The 15,000-nt window shown below is 61.8% G+C and overlaps 2 non-coding genes across 2 annotated transcripts; both read right to left on the minus strand.

Moving 5' to 3' along the window:
• Positions 1 to 643: 643 nt before the first annotated feature.
• LOC142790503 (5.8S ribosomal RNA) lies at positions 644 to 796 on the minus strand. Its single transcript, XR_012889561.1, has one exon. It is a non-coding gene; the product is annotated as a 5.8S ribosomal RNA (ribosomal RNA).
• A 1,719-nt stretch (positions 797 to 2,515) lies between these two features.
• LOC142790580 (small subunit ribosomal RNA) lies at positions 2,516 to 4,330 on the minus strand. Its single transcript, XR_012889625.1, has one exon. It is a non-coding gene; the product is annotated as a small subunit ribosomal RNA (ribosomal RNA).
• Between the last annotated feature and the right edge of the window lie 10,670 nt (positions 4,331 to 15,000).

Genomic DNA, 15,000 nt, shown 5'->3' on the forward strand with positions numbered 1-15,000 from the left:
CCAACTCGTGCGGGAGACTTTTTCCGCTTCGCGGCAAGTCGTCGCGCCGTGCTCTCCGCATCAACCGCGTACGCAGCGAACCGCAAACGTCGGGCGCAGCCTCCTCACCTCCCTGCGCTTTGCGCGCGAACGTTCCCTGTTCGCGCGGCAAAGCCTGGAGGAGGCACGGCCCCGCAGCGTGTTCGAGCGCCCGGTCTACGGGACACCCTGCTTACTTCGAGGGCAACAAGCGCAACGCAAGGCTGCGATCTCGCGCACTTTGCGCACGGCTGGAGAAGCTTTGCTGGCCGGCTTTCGCTCCTCGTGTTTACCGTGCGTTAAAGTTGCGCGTCCGTGGCTCTCGCAGCTCTTGCGCGCCCGGTCGCAGAGAGGAGTACGCAACCTCGACCGCACTTTCCCTGCAGGCTTCCTTCCGACTCGAAGTCCTGCGGCGGTCTCAACGAGGTGCCACATCCTCAATGCAGTCGGTCGCCCCCGTTTCGGTTGGGCTCTGGCACGACGGTCGCCACCGTCTCGCCCTTGAGTGGCCGCTGTTGGCGCTCGCTGTGAGGTGTTCAGCGTGCTGTCCGTGTTGCCGACGCGGTCAAAACGAGTCGACGGCTCACGTTCCCTTGTGCGCCGAAGGCTCTCTTGATATGTGATCCGACCCTCAGACAGACGAAGCCAAGGGAAGACCCAAGGCCGCAATGTGCGTTCAAAGAATCAGTGCTCAGTGTGTCCTGCAATTCACACCAAGTCTCGCAGCTGGCTGCGTTCTTCATCGACCCGAGAACCGAGTGATCCACCGCTTAGAGTCGTGAAAAAGTGTTTGTTCAATTCCGTACAGTCAAAACCAAACGTTTCTGGCACTCGGCCAAACAGTGGCCAAGAAGGGCGCTTTTCAGCGCACGCTTGGACTCCAAAACTCTGCCGCGCCTTTTTCGGCTGCCGCAAATCGAGCAAACGGTGTGTTTCGGACGGCGTTTCGCTTTCGCTACTTGCGAGTGCTTTCGTGGTCCACCCCTCTATAAATACTCGGGAGGCGTCGAAGCCGGTTCTCCAAGCCGGACCCGTAGGTATCGTTGTGTGCTCGCTCTCATTGGCCCGCCTAACCAGAAAATGCCTGCGGTACACCCATTTGGATAAGAGTGCACGCAGATGCGGGCCTCGACGGCTACACATTTCCTCGGGCGGCCGCCTCCCGGCCTCCGTGGAGCGCGGGATGCACGGTCCCATCGACAAGCCTCTCCCGTTTTTACCGTGGCGTCGCGGTTCACCACGGCAGGCGGGTCGGTCTCCTCCGCATAAAAAGGGGGACCCCCGCTTTTTGTTCCACGAAATCGCACAAGCTTTTTTCGCATCCACGGTTTGCCACCGCACACCAAAATGCCGATCCGGCTGCCTACTTTAGCCAACAGGTGGAGCCAGGCGCGCCGTACTTGCGCGGCACTTCCCACGTCCACCGAAGTCGGTGCCAAGGACCACTTTCGGCGCCGGAGCCGCGTACGAGCCTACTCGAGGCGGAAGAACGAAGCCAGCAAGGGCCTGGCCGCAAGTGCGTTCAATTGTCGGGACGTCCAAGTCCCTCGTTCTTCCGTGCTTCCTCTTTCGGCAAGTCGTTGCGGCACCTTCCCAAAGCGCGCAGACCCGCTAATCGCGACGAGCGCGACGTGGCCGTGCCGCCTTTCCCTCGGCAGCAAGCAAAACGCCTGGCAACGTCGACGCTCCCCTAACCGCGATCTCGCACCGTGTTTCGTGTGGCGAATTCAAAAGCCGGCCGGCGCTGCTGCAACCATTACGGTCGGTACGCATACGCCGCGGAGGGCGGGACGGTCATCGGAGCGTGCGGTTCCTCCATCGAGTACTGCGCACCTCGGCCGTCGCATCGCCGTGCCATGACCGGCCGCGCGTCAACGCGAACCGGTGCCAGCGAGATCCCTCGCCTGCAAGAACCGACCGGCAGCCTCCGTCACCCGAGGACGCGGAGGCGCTTGCCGCGGACGGCGGGACGGTATGCACTGGTGCACAGCGGACCCGTCACATCGCCAGTTCCTTGACCGACCGCCGACGCTTGTGCCGTTCCTCTCGTACTTGGCAGTCGCCGCGCGATTGTCGGGTCTCGTTCTTGCACGCTCGAACGGTCGGGAGGGCACTCGGCTGGCGTTTCGGGAACGCGCAGCCTCGCCTTCTACCGACGTAACCACGACTCGCCGTTCGCGCTCCGCCGCTCCTGTTTACAGTACTAGGCGGTCCCGCAGCGGTCGGGTCGCGCATTTCGAGCGCTTCGAGCCACGGTGCAGTGGCGGGTCGAAAGCCGACCTATGAGTGCGTTGCGCCGTTTGTACCCGCGTCCGCCACCTGGCCGACCGTCCAAGGTCGCGGTGTTGGCGTCCGCTGGGCGCAACAATTTGTCACGGGGTGCCGCTCCACATTCAGGCAGCCCCGTGGGGAAAAGCCGACCCCGCGTCCAAACGGGGTCAGCGGCAGAAAGTGTCGGGCGCAGACGCAGCTGAGGCGCTCACCCTTCACAATCCGTTAATGATCCTTCCGCAGGTTCACCTACGGAAACCTTGTTACGACTTTTACTTCCTCTAAATGATCAAGTTTGGTCATCTTTCCAACAGACCGGCGCAACCGAAAGGCCGCGCCGGACATCGGTCCGAAGACCTCACTAAATCATTCAATCGGTAGTAGCGACGGGCGGTGTGTACAAAGGGCAGGGACGTAATCAACGCGAGCTTATGACTCGCGCTTACTGGGAATTCCTCGTTCAAGGGGAACAATTGCAAGCCCCTATCCCAATCACGAAAGAAGTTCCACGGGTTACCCAGTCTTTTCAGACAGGGATAAAGACACGCTGCTTCCTTCAGTGTAGCGCGCGTGCGGCCCCGGACATCTAAGGGCATCACAGACCTGTTATTGCTCTGTTTCGTGCGGCTAGGAGCCGCTTGTCCCTCTAAGAAGGTTGTAAGGTGCTGGGAACCCCGCACCTATTTAATAGGCTAGAGTCTCGTTCGTTATCGGAATTAACCAGACAAATCGCTCCACCAACTAAGAACGGCCATGCACCACCATCCACCGAATCAAGAAAGAGCTCTCAATCTGTCAATCCTCCCAGTGTCCGGGCCGGGTAAGTTTTCCCGTGTTGAGTCAAATTAAGCCGCAGGCTCCACTCCTGGTGGTGCCCTTCCGTCAATTCCTTTAAGTTTCAGCTTTGCAACCATACTTCCCCCGGAACCCAAATACTTTGGTTTCCCGGAAGCTGCCCGCCGAGTCATTTGAGTAACTCAGGCGGATCGCTGGTTGGCATCGTTTATGGTCAGAACTAGGGCGGTATCTGATCGCCTTCGAACCTCTGACTTTCGTTCTTGATCAATGAAAACATTCTTGGCAAATGCTTTCGCAGTAGTTCGTCTTGCGACGGTCCAAGAATTTCACCTCTAGCGCCGCAATACGAATGCCCCCGTCCGTCCCTCTTAATCATTACCTCGTATTCCAAAAACCAACAGAACAGAAACGAGGTCTTGTTCTATTATTCCATGCAAGTTTATTCAGGCGACTCGCCTGCGTTGAGCACTCTAATTTTTTCAAAGTAAAAGCACCGGCCATCTCGAGGCACACAATGAAGTGCACCAAGAAAGAACCGGCATGATGTTCAGTCCGAGCCGTCGCATCGGGTAGATGCACTACTCGTCTGGAACTGAGATCCAACTACGAGCTTTTTAACCGCAGCAGCTTTAGTATACGCTATTGGAGCTGGAATTACCGCGGCTGCTGGCACCAGACTTGCCCTCCAATTGATCCTCGTTAAAGGATTTAGAGTGTACTCATTTCAATTACGGGGCCTCAAAAGAGTCCCGTATTGTTATTTTTCGTCACTACCTCCCCGTGCCGGGAGTGGGTAATTTGCGCGCCTGCTGCCTTCCTTGGATGTGGTAGCCGTTTCTCAGGCTCCCTCTCCGGAATCGAACCCTGATTCTCCGTTACCCGTAACAACCATGGTAAGCAAGTAACCTACCATCGAAAGTTGATAAGGCAGACACTTGAAAGAAACGTCGCCGGCTCGTGGCCATGCGATCAGCACAAAGTTATCCAGAGTCACCACACAATACGGGCCGAAACCCGATCGATCTTGGTCTAATAAAAGCACCCGTTACCCAAAGGGCTCCAGGCTCACTGCATGTATTAGCTCTAGAATTGCCACAGTTATCCAAGTAGGAAGAAACGATCTAAGGAACCATAACTGATTTAATGAGCCATTCGCGGTTTCGCCTTATTTCGGCATGTACTTAGACATGCATGGCTTAATCTTTGAGACAAGCATATGATTACTGGCAGGATCAACCAGGTAATCGTTCGACTGCGCGTCCGTCCTCGCCTTCGGCGGGCCGGACGCAGTCTGTGTGCGGCGGAGGCCACCTTCAGGCGCCCCAACACGCTTATTTTGCACTCCGAGATGACGGCGTTCGAGCTCGCTACGGCACAACCTTCCCGAAAGACGAGTGGGAGCCGTGCGGCAAGAAGCACGTTCATGCTCGCTCTTTTTCGTTGCATCGACTCGGTCGCGCCGTGCGGGTTGCCCAAGCCCGCTGCACTGTCGGTGGACCGGCCGGAACTAGCAAAGGAGCCGAGACTGCAAAGCCGCCAGACGACGGGTCACGCCCGCGTCTTCGGCGCTTTCGCATCTGAATCGCCCGAGGACGACACGGAACACACCTCGATATCGTGGTAAAACGGCACCGTCCGACAACCAGCCCCTAACGCATCAAGCGGATGAGGCTGCAGACGACTGCCGTGGATTCCCCTGGAGCAGACCCGAGGACACGCTTGACGAGGCCGAAGCCCGCCGCATATCAGACACCCGGTCGCTTTCGCGTACGCCGCTCACGAGAACCCCCACATAATAGCAGCGATAAGTACCCAGACCTCCTTGGGCACTAATACGAGCGTACTCGAGAAAATTTCACCGCGGGTGTGCCCCGAAACGTGTGGCACGTTGAGCGTGCCACAAGTCTACGTCGCTCTCAAACCCGCCGAGGTCGTAGAATTTGCGACCCTACTCACGAAATTCCCACCGAGGATACGGCCGCAAACGTACCGCACCTTGGGTAGGCCACGAGTTTGTGCAACACTACGCTGACGGCACAGCACCGAGGTCGTGCGCGCACGCACGGGAAAATTCCGCCGCGGTTTCTGCCGAAAACGTGAGGCACCACGACTCTCCGCAAGTTCGCGTCGACTGCGAAAGACCGAAGTCGTGAACGACGTGTCCGCTACTCGCCGCCGACACGCTGGACACCAAACGTACAACGACTCGACGGCGTCGTAGAGGCCCACGACGCGGTTTTCCTTAACGACGTCTCGGCGTGGCACCGACAGGTTAGAACGGCCGACCAACGTTCCCTGTCCGCCGTTCGGCTCAGTCGAAGGGCTCGGCGACTTCGGCAACGCTGCGAAGCCGCACGGTGACGCACGCCATGTCCCCATTTTTTTTTTTTTCTTTCTGCGTCTGCCGGGGTGCCCCTATAATAGCAGCGATAAGCACCCAGACCGCCGTGGGTCGCTCGCCCCGGCTGACGTGGTTTTTCGTACTCCTGCGGCGGTCGCCGTCAAGCACGTCCAAATACGCTACTTTCGTGGGCGCATTCACGCTCTTTCGCTTCGCCGGAGTGCCAGCACTCACTCTGCCAAAAACGGCGAACATCCGAGCGGCGGTTCCCACTTTTGCGTCGGCGTCGCAAACCCCGCCCCGGCAGACGAGGTTTGCCGTACTCGTGCGACGGTGGCCGGCGGGCACGTCGAAAGACGCCGATATCGTGCGCGAATTGGCGCACCTTGGCTTCACCGGAGTGCCGCCACTGACTCCTCCAAAAACGGCGAAGATCCGAGCGGCGCTTCCCACTTTCGCATCGGCGTCCCGAACTCCGCCCCGGCTGACGCGGTTTACCGTACTCGTGCGACGGTCGCCGGCGAGCACGTGGAAAGACGCCGATATCGTGCCCGAATCGGCTCCGTTCGGCTTCGCCGGAGTGCCAGCACTGGCTCGGCGAAAGACGACGAACATCCGAGCGACGGTTCCCACTTAGCCGTCGGCGTCCCGAACTCCGCCCCGGCAGACGCGGTTGCCGAGCTCGTGCGACTAGCGACCGCGAAGCCGTCTCGCGACGCCGCTTTCGTGCGCGGCTCCCACTGCGACCTGGGTCACCCGAGGTCGACGAGCAAGAAAGAATGTCGAAAAAAAATTTTTTTTTTTTTTTGCGTCTGCCGGGGTGCCCCTATAATAGCAGCGATAAGCACCCAGACCGCCATGGGTCGCTCGCCCCGGCTGACGTGGTTTTTCGTTTTCCTGCGGTGGTCGTCGTCAAGCACGTCCAAACACGCCACTTTCGTGGGCGCATTCGCGCTCTTTCGCTTCGCCGGAGTGCCAGCACTCACTCTGCCAAAAACGGCGAACATCCTAGTGGCGGTTCCCACTTTTGCGTCGGCGTCGCCAACCCCGCCCCGGCATACGCGGTTTGCCGTACTCGTGCGGCGGTGGCCGGCGGGCACGTCGAAAGACACCGATATCGTGCGCGAGTCGATGCTTCTTGGTCTCGCAGGAGGGCCGCCACTCACTCCTGCAAAAACGGCGAAGATCCGAGCGGCGCTTCCCACTTTTTCGTCGGCATCGCAAACCTCGCCCCGGCAGACGCGCTTTGCCGTACTCGTGCGACGGTCGCCGGCGAGCACGTCGAAATACGCCGATATCGTGCCCGAATCGGCCCCGTTTCGCTTCGCCGGAGTGCCAGCACTCACTCGGCCAAAAACGGCGAACATCCGAGCAGCGGTACCCACTTAGCCGTCGGCATCCCGAACTCCGCGCCGGCTGACGCGGTTGCCGAGCTCGTGCGACTAGCGACCGCGAACGCGTCTCGCGACGCCGCTTTCGTGCGCGGCTCCCATTGCGACCTGGGTTACCCGAGCTCGACCAGCAAAAAAGAAGGTCGAAAAAAAATTTTTTTTTTCTGCGTCTGCCGGGGTGCCCCTATAATAGCAGCGATAAGCACCCAGACCGCCGTGGGTCGCTCGCCCCGGCTGACGTGGTTTTTCGTACTCCTGCAGCGGTCGCCGTCAAGCACGTCCAAATACGCCACTTTCGTGGGCGCTTTCGCGCTCTTTCGCGTCGCCGGTGTGCCAGCACTCACTCTGCCAAAAACGGCGAACATCCTAGTGGCGGTTCCCACTTTTGCGTCGGCGTCGCCAACCCCGCCCCGGCATACGCGGTTTGCCGTACTCGTGCGGCGGTGGCCGGCGGGCACGTCGAAAGACACCGATATCGTGCGCGAGTCGATGCTTCTTGGTCTCGCAGGAGGGCCGCCACTCACTCCTGCAAAAACGGCGAAGATCCGAGCGGCGCTTCCCACTTTTTCGTCGGCATCGCAAACCTCGCCCCGGCAGACGCGCTTTGCCGTACTCGTGCGACGGTCGCCGGCGAGCACGTCGAAATACGCCGATATCGTGCCCGAATCGGCCCCGTTTCGCTTCGCCGGAGTGCCAGCACTCACTCGGCCAAAAACGGCGAACATCCGAGCAGCGGTACCCACTTAGCCGTCGGCATCCCGAACTCCGCGCCGGCTGACGCGGTTGCCGAGCTCGTGCGACTAGCGACCGCGAACGCGTCTCGCGACGCCGCTTTCGTGCGCGGCTCCCATTGCGACCTGGGTTACCCGAGCTCGACCAGCAAAAAAGAAGGTCGAAAAAAAATTTTTTTTTTCTGCGTCTGCCGGGGTGCCCCTATAATAGCAGCGATAAGCACCCAGACCGCCGTGGGTCGCTCGCCCCGGCTGACGTGGTTTTTCGTACTCCTGCAGCGGTCGCCGTCAAGCACGTCCAAATACGCCACTTTCGTGGGCGCTTTCGCGCTCTTTCGCGTCGCCGGTGTGCCAGCACTCACTCTGCCAAAAACGGCCAACATCCGAGCGGCGGTTCCCACTTTTGCGTCGGCGTCGTAAACCCCGCCCCGGCAGACGCGGTTTGCCCTACTCGTTCGACGGTCGCCGGCGAGCGCGTCGAAAGACGCCGATATCGTGCGCTAATTGGCGCTCCTTGGCTTCTCCGGAGTGCCGCCACTCACTCCTCCAAAAACGGCGAAGATCCGAGCGGCGTTCTCCACTTTCGCATCGGCGTCCCGAACTCCGCCCGGGCTGACGCGGTTTACCGTACTCGTGCGACGGTCGCCGCCGGGCACGTCGAAAGACGCCGATATCGTGCCGTAATCGGCCCCGTTTGGCTTCGCCCGAGTGCCAGCACTCACTCGGCCAAAAACGGCGAACATCCGAGCAGCGTTTCCCACTTTCGCATCGGCGTCCCGAAGCCCGCCCCGGCAGACGCGGTTTGCCCTACTCGAGCGACGGTCGCCGGCGATCACGTCGAAAGGCGCCGAATTCGTGCACGAATCGATGCTTCTTGGTCTCGCAGGAGGGCCGCCACTCACTCCTGCAAAAACGGCGAAGATCCGAGTTGCGCTTCCCACTTTTTCGTCGGCGTCCCGAACTACGCCCCGGCTGACGCGGTTTACCGTACTCGTGCGACGGTCGCCGGCGGGCACTTCAAAATACGCCGATTTCGTGGGCGCATTCACGCTGTTTCGCTTCCCCGGAGTGCCAACACTCACTCTGCCGAAAGCGGCGATCATCCGAGCGGCGGTTCCCACTTTTGCGTCGGCTTCGCAAACGGCGCCCCGGCAGACGCGCTCGTGCGACGTACTCGTGCGACGGTCGCCGGCGAGCACGTCGAAAGACGCCGATATCGTGCTCGAATCGACCCCGTTTCGCTTCGCCGGAGTGCTGCCAGTCACGGCGCAGAAAACGGCGAACAAGTGTTTTTTTTTTTTTTTCCTAGAATTTGTGTTATAGAAGGCACATTTGATATCGGACGATAATTTTCAACTTTATCACGCGCACCGATTTTCGTGTAGAGGTTTGCAAGTTTATGGGAATTTCTCCACTTGGAATAATGCGATTTAGTAGTACTACGAGAACTTCATGGATGTACTCAAGGGTACGGGGCAAGTCAGTTACGTCAACACCTGCAGATTTTTTACACTTCAAACTGAAAATTGTTGGTTGTGAGTCCTCGTGTGATATTAAAGGCCGATTCGCTAACACATAGAACAAAGAAAGAAAGGAAGAAAAAACGCCCGCGCTCGCTCAAGAAACCTGGGTTCGCAACAAGTGGCAACAACAAGCAACCGAGCGAGTGCGCCAAAACCCGTGGCGGCCGAACAAACGCGAAGTCCCAACCGCGTCAGCCGGGGCGGCACGGGACAGGAAAAATCACTTCAGCCGGGGCGGCGGGGCACCGAATAAACCTCGTCACCTCGTCGCAGGATAAAAGAGGAAACAAAAAGTCTAAACAGCGTCTGCTGGAGCGAATGCGTAATAAAACAACAACAACAACAAAAAAAAAACACCCGCGCTCAAGAAGTCTGCAATCCTCACAAAAGGCGACTGTGACCGAGCAGCGTCAGCCGGGGCCGTGCGGAAACGGAAAAACCGCGACTACCGGGGCGTCGAGGCACCGAAAAATCCACTTCAGCCGCGGCGAAAAAAAAAAACAAAAAGAAAGACGGAGGGGGGGGGGGAACCACGTCTGCCGGGGCGAAGGAAAAAAAAAACGCGTCTGCCGGGGCGAGCCCGGGTGCGGCACCACCGGGAAAACTGTGGCAAACAGACATGGCGATCGAGTGAGTGGGCCGCCAGCCAGGCTCAGCCAAAAAGTGCAAAGTCCGAACTGCGTCAGCCGGGGCGGCAAAAACCGCGTCAGCCGGGGCGGCGCAAAAAACCGCGTCTGCCGGGGCGGCACGAAACCGCGTCAGCCGGGGCGGGGCGAAAACTGCGTCAGCCGGGGCGAAAAGAAAAAAAAAACGCGTCTGCCGGGGCAAGCCCGGGTGCGGCACCACCGGGAAAACTGTGGCAAACAGACATGGCGATCGAGTGAGTGGGCCGCCAGCCAGGCACAGCCGAAAAGTGCAAAGTCCGAACCGTGTCAGCCGGGGCGACGCAAAAACCGCGTCAGCCGGGGCGGCGCGAAAACCGCGTCAGCCGGGGCGGCACGAAACCGCGTCAGCCGGGGCGGCGCGAAAACTGCGTCAGCCGGGGCGGCGCGAAAACCTCGTCAGCCGGGGCGAGCGAAAAGGGGGGGGGGGGGAACCACGTCTGCCGGGGCGAAAGAAAAAAAAAACGCGTCTGCCGGGGCGAGCCCGGGTGCGGCACCACCGGGAAGACTGTGGCAAACAGACATGGCGATCGAGTGAGTGGGCCGCCAGCCAGGCTCAGCCCAAAAAGTGCCAAGTCCGAACTGCGTCAGCCGGGGCGGCAAAAACCGCGTCAGCCGGGGCGGCGCGAAAACCGCGTCTGCCGGGGCGGCGCGAAAACTGCGTCAGCCGGGGCGAGCCCGGGTGCGGCACCACCGGGAAAACTGTGGCTAACAGACATGGCGATCGAGTGAGTGGGCCACCAGCCAGGCTCAGCCAAAAAGTGCCAAGTCCGAACTGCGTCAGCCGGGGCGGCAAAAACCGCGTCAGCCGGGGCGGCGCAAAAAAACCGCGTCTGCCGGGGCGGCACGAAACCGCGTCAGCCGGGGCGGCGCGAAAACTGCGTCAGCCGGGGCGAAAGAAAAAAAAAAACGCGTCTGCCGGGGCGAGCCCGGGTGCGGCACCACCGGGAAAACTGTGGCAAACAGACATGGCGATCGAGTGAGTGGGCCGCCAGCCAGGCACAGCCGAAAAGTGCTAAGTCCGAACTGCGTCTGCCGGGGCGGCACGAAACCGCGTCAGCCGGGGCGGCGCGAAAACCGCGTCTGCCGGGGCGGCACGAAACCGCGTCAGCCGGGGCGGCGCGAAAACTGCGTCAGCCGGGGCGAGCCCGGGTGCGGCACCACCGGGAAAACTGTGGCAAACAGACATGGCGATCGAGTGAGTGGGCCGCCAGCCAGGCACAGCCGAAAAGTGCTAAGTCCGAACTGCGTCTGCCGGGGCGGCACGAAACCGCGTCAGCCGGGGCGGCGCGAAAACCGCGTCTGCCGGGGCGGCACGAAACCGCGTCAGCCGGGGCGGCGCGAAAACTGCGTCAGCCGGGGCGAGCCCGGGTGCGGCACCACCGGGAAAACTGTGGCAAACAGACATGGCGATCGAGTGAGTGGGCCGCCAGCCAGGCACAGCCGAAAAGTGCTAAGTCCGAACTGCGTCAGCCGGGGCGGCAAAAACCGCGTCAGCCGGGGCGGCGCAAAAAACCGCGTCTGCCGGGGCGGCACGAAACCGCGTCAGCCGGGGCGGCGCGAAAACTGCGTCAGCCGGGGCGAAAGAAAAAAAAAAAACGCGTCTGCCGGGGCGAGCCCGGGTGCGGCACCACCGGGAAAACTGTGGCAAACAGACATGGCGATCGAGTGAGTGGGCCGCCAGCCAGGCACAGCCGAAAAGTGCTAAGTCCGAACTGCGTCTGCCGGGGCGGCACGAAACCGCGTCAGCCGGGGCGGCGCGAAAACCGCGTCTGCCGGGGCGGCACGAAACCGCGTCAGCCGGGGCGGCGCGAAAACTGCGTCAGCCGGGGCGAGCCCGGGTGCGGCACCACCGGGAAAACTGTGGCAAACAGACATGGCGATCGAGTGAGTGGGCCGCCAGCCAGGCACAGCCGAAAAGTGCTAAGTCCGAACTGCGTCTGCCGGGGCGGCACGAAACCGCGTCAGCCGGGGCGGCGCGAAAACCGCGTCTGCCGGGGCGGCACGAAACCGCGTCAGCCGGGGCGGCGCGAAAACTGCGTCAGCCGGGGCGAGCCCGGGTGCGGCACCACCGGGAAAACTGTGGCAAACAGACATGGCGATCGAGTGAGTGGGCCGCCAGCCAGGCACAGCCGAAAAGTGCAAAGTCCGAACCGTGTCAGCCGGGGCGACGCAAAAACCGCGTCAGCCGGGGCGGCGCGAAAACCGCGTCAGCCGGGGCGGCACGAAACCGCGTCAGCCGGGGCGGCGCGAAAACTGCGTCAGCCGGGGCGGCGCGAAAACCTCGTCAGCCGGGGCGAGCGAAAAGGGGGGGGGGGGAACCACGTCTGCCGGGGCGAAAGAAAAAAAAAACGCGTCTGCCGGGGCGAGCCCGGGTGCGGCACCACCGGGAAGACTGTGGCAAACAGACATGGCGATCGAGTGAGTGGGCCGCCAGCCAGGCTCAGCCCAAAAAGTGCCAAGTCCGAACTGCGTCAGCCGGGGCGGCAAAAACCGCGTCAGCCGGGGCGGCGCGAAAACCGCGTCTGCCGGGGCGGCGCGAAAACTGCGTCAGCCGGGGCGAGCCCGGGTGCGGCACCACCGGGAAAACTGTGGCTAACAGACATGGCGATCGAGTGAGTGGGCCACCAGCCAGGCTCAGCCAAAAAGTGCCAAGTCCGAACTGCGTCAGCCGGGGCGGCAAAAACCGCGTCAGCCGGGGCGGCGCAAAAAAACCGCGTCTGCCGGGGCGGCACGAAACCGCGTCAGCCGGGGCGGCGCGAAAACTGCGTCAGCCGGGGCGAAAGAAAAAAAAAAACGCGTCTGCCGGGGCGAGCCCGGGTGCGGCACCACCGGGAAAACTGTGGCAAACAGACATGGCGATCGAGTGAGTGGGCCGCCAGCCAGGCACAGCCGAAAAGTGCTAAGTCCGAACTGCGTCTGCCGGGGCGGCACGAAACCGCGTCAGCCGGGGCGGCGCGAAAACCGCGTCTGCCGGGGCGGCACGAAACCGCGTCAGCCGGGGCGGCGCGAAAACTGCGTCAGCCGGGGCGAGCCCGGGTGCGGCACCACCGGGAAAACTGTGGCAAACAGACATGGCGATCGAGTGAGTGGGCCGCCAGCCAGGCACAGCCGAAAAGTGCTAAGTCCGAACTGCGTCTGCCGGGGCGGCACGAAACCGCGTCAGCCGGGGCGGCGCGAAAACCGCGTCTGCCGGGGCGGCACGAAACCGCGTCAGCCGGGGCGGCGCGAAAACTGCGTCAGCCGGGGCGAGCCCGGGTGCGGCACCACCGGGAAAACTGTGGCAAACAGACATGGCGATCGAGTGAGTGGGCCGCCAGCCAGGCACAGCCGAAAAGTGCTAAGTCCGAACTGCGTCAGCCGGGGCGGCAAAAACCGCGTCAGCCGGGGCGGCGCAAAAAACCGCGTCTGCCGGGGCGGCACGAAACCGCGTCAGCCGGGGCGGCGCGAAAACTGCGTCAGCCGGGGCGAAAGAAAAAAAAAAAACGCGTCTGCCGGGGCGAGCCCGGGTGCGGCACCACCGGGAAAACTGTGGCAAACAGACATGGCGATCGAGTGAGTGGGCCGCCAGCCAGGCACAGCCGAAAAGTGCTAAGTCCGAACTGCGTCAGCCGGGGCGGCAAAAACCGCGTCAGCCGGGGCGGCGCAAAAAACCGCGTCTGCCGGGGCGGCACGAAACCGCGTCAGCCGGGGCGGCGCGAAAACTGCGTCAGCCGGGGCGAAAGAAAAAAAAAAAACGCGTCTGCCGGGGCGAGCCCGGGTGCGGCACCACCGGGAAAACTGTGGCAAACAGACATGGCGATCGAGTGAGTGGGCCGCCAGCCACGCACAGCCGAAAAGTGCTAAGTCCGAACTGCGTCTGCCGGGGCGGCACGAAACCGCGTCAGCCGGGGCGGCGCGAAAACCGCGTCTGCCGGGGCGGCACGAAACCGCGTCAGCCGGGGCGGCGCGAAAACTGCGTCAGCCGGGGCGAGCCCGGGTGCGGCACCACCGGGAAAACTGTGGCAAACAGACATGGCGATCGAGTGAGTGGGCCGCCAGCCAGGCACAGCCGAAAAGTGCTAAGTCCGAACTGCGTCTGCCGGGGCGGCACGAAACCGCGTCAGCCGGGGCGGCGCGAAAACCGCGTCTGCCGGGGCGGCACGAAACCGCGTCAGCCGGGGCGGCGCGAAAACTGCGTCAGCCGGGGCGAGCCCGGGTGCGGCACCACCGGGAAAACTGTGGCAAACAGACATGGCGATCGAGTGAGTGGGCCGCCAGCCAGGCACAGCCGAAAAGTGCTAAGTCCGAACTGCGTCTGCCGGGGCGGCACGAAACCGCGTCAGCCGGGGCGGCGCGAAAACCGCGTCTGCCGGGGCGGCACGAAACCGCGTCAGCCGGGGCGGCGCGAAAACTGCGTCAGCCGGGGCGAGCCCGGGTGCGGCACCACCGGGAAAACTGTGGCAAACAGACATGGCGATCGAGTGAGTGGGCCGCCAGCCAGGCACAGCCGAAAAGTGCTAAGTCCGAACTGCGTCAGCCGGGGCGGCAAAAACCGCGTCAGCCGGGGCGGCGCAAAAACCGCGTCTGCCGGGGCGAAATAAAAAAAAAACAAAGAAAAAAGCCCGCGCTTAATCAAAAGAAAACAAAGAAAAAAGCTTGCGCTTAATCAAAAGAAAACAAACAAAAAAAGTTCGCGCTTAAGCCTGGCGGTGGAACCACCGGGGCAAACAGACCTGGCGATCGAGTGAGTGGGCCGCCAGCCGGGGTGAGCCAAAAAGTGCAAAGTCCGAACCGCGTCAGCCGGGGCGGCGCGAAAACCGCGTCAGCCGGGGCGGCGCGAAAACCGCGTCAGCCGGGGCGGCGCAAAAACCGCGTCAGCCGGGGCGGCGCAAAAACTGCGTCAGCCGGGGCGGCACGGAAAAACGAAAACCGCGTCAGCCGGGGCGACATCAAAATGAGGAAAAAAAAAAAAAACTGCCTTAGGACACCTGCGTACACTTTCATGCGTTTGGGCATATCTCTCTGTAACACGCGCGCCCCTCGTTACGCGCGGCACTCTGTTTTCTCCGACACCCATATTTCGGCGGCATGTGGCACGCGCGCCCGTCCCTACGCACGGCACACCGCAGTGCTTTCTCGATATTTTTCTTTTCCTCCAACACCGTCATCTATAGGCTTTTAGTGACCTGTTGCTCGTGGCACAAGTTCGCTTGCTCTGACACCTCTTGCATGCGCACCGTTTTTGCGCACGGTGCTATGCCGCAAAGCACGGCAGTCGCATGC

Source organism: Rhipicephalus microplus, unplaced genomic scaffold (assembly GCF_043290135.1).
Source record: "Rhipicephalus microplus isolate Deutch F79 unplaced genomic scaffold, USDA_Rmic scaffold_115, whole genome shotgun sequence".
NCBI lineage: Eukaryota > Metazoa > Arthropoda > Arachnida > Ixodida > Ixodidae > Rhipicephalus > Rhipicephalus microplus.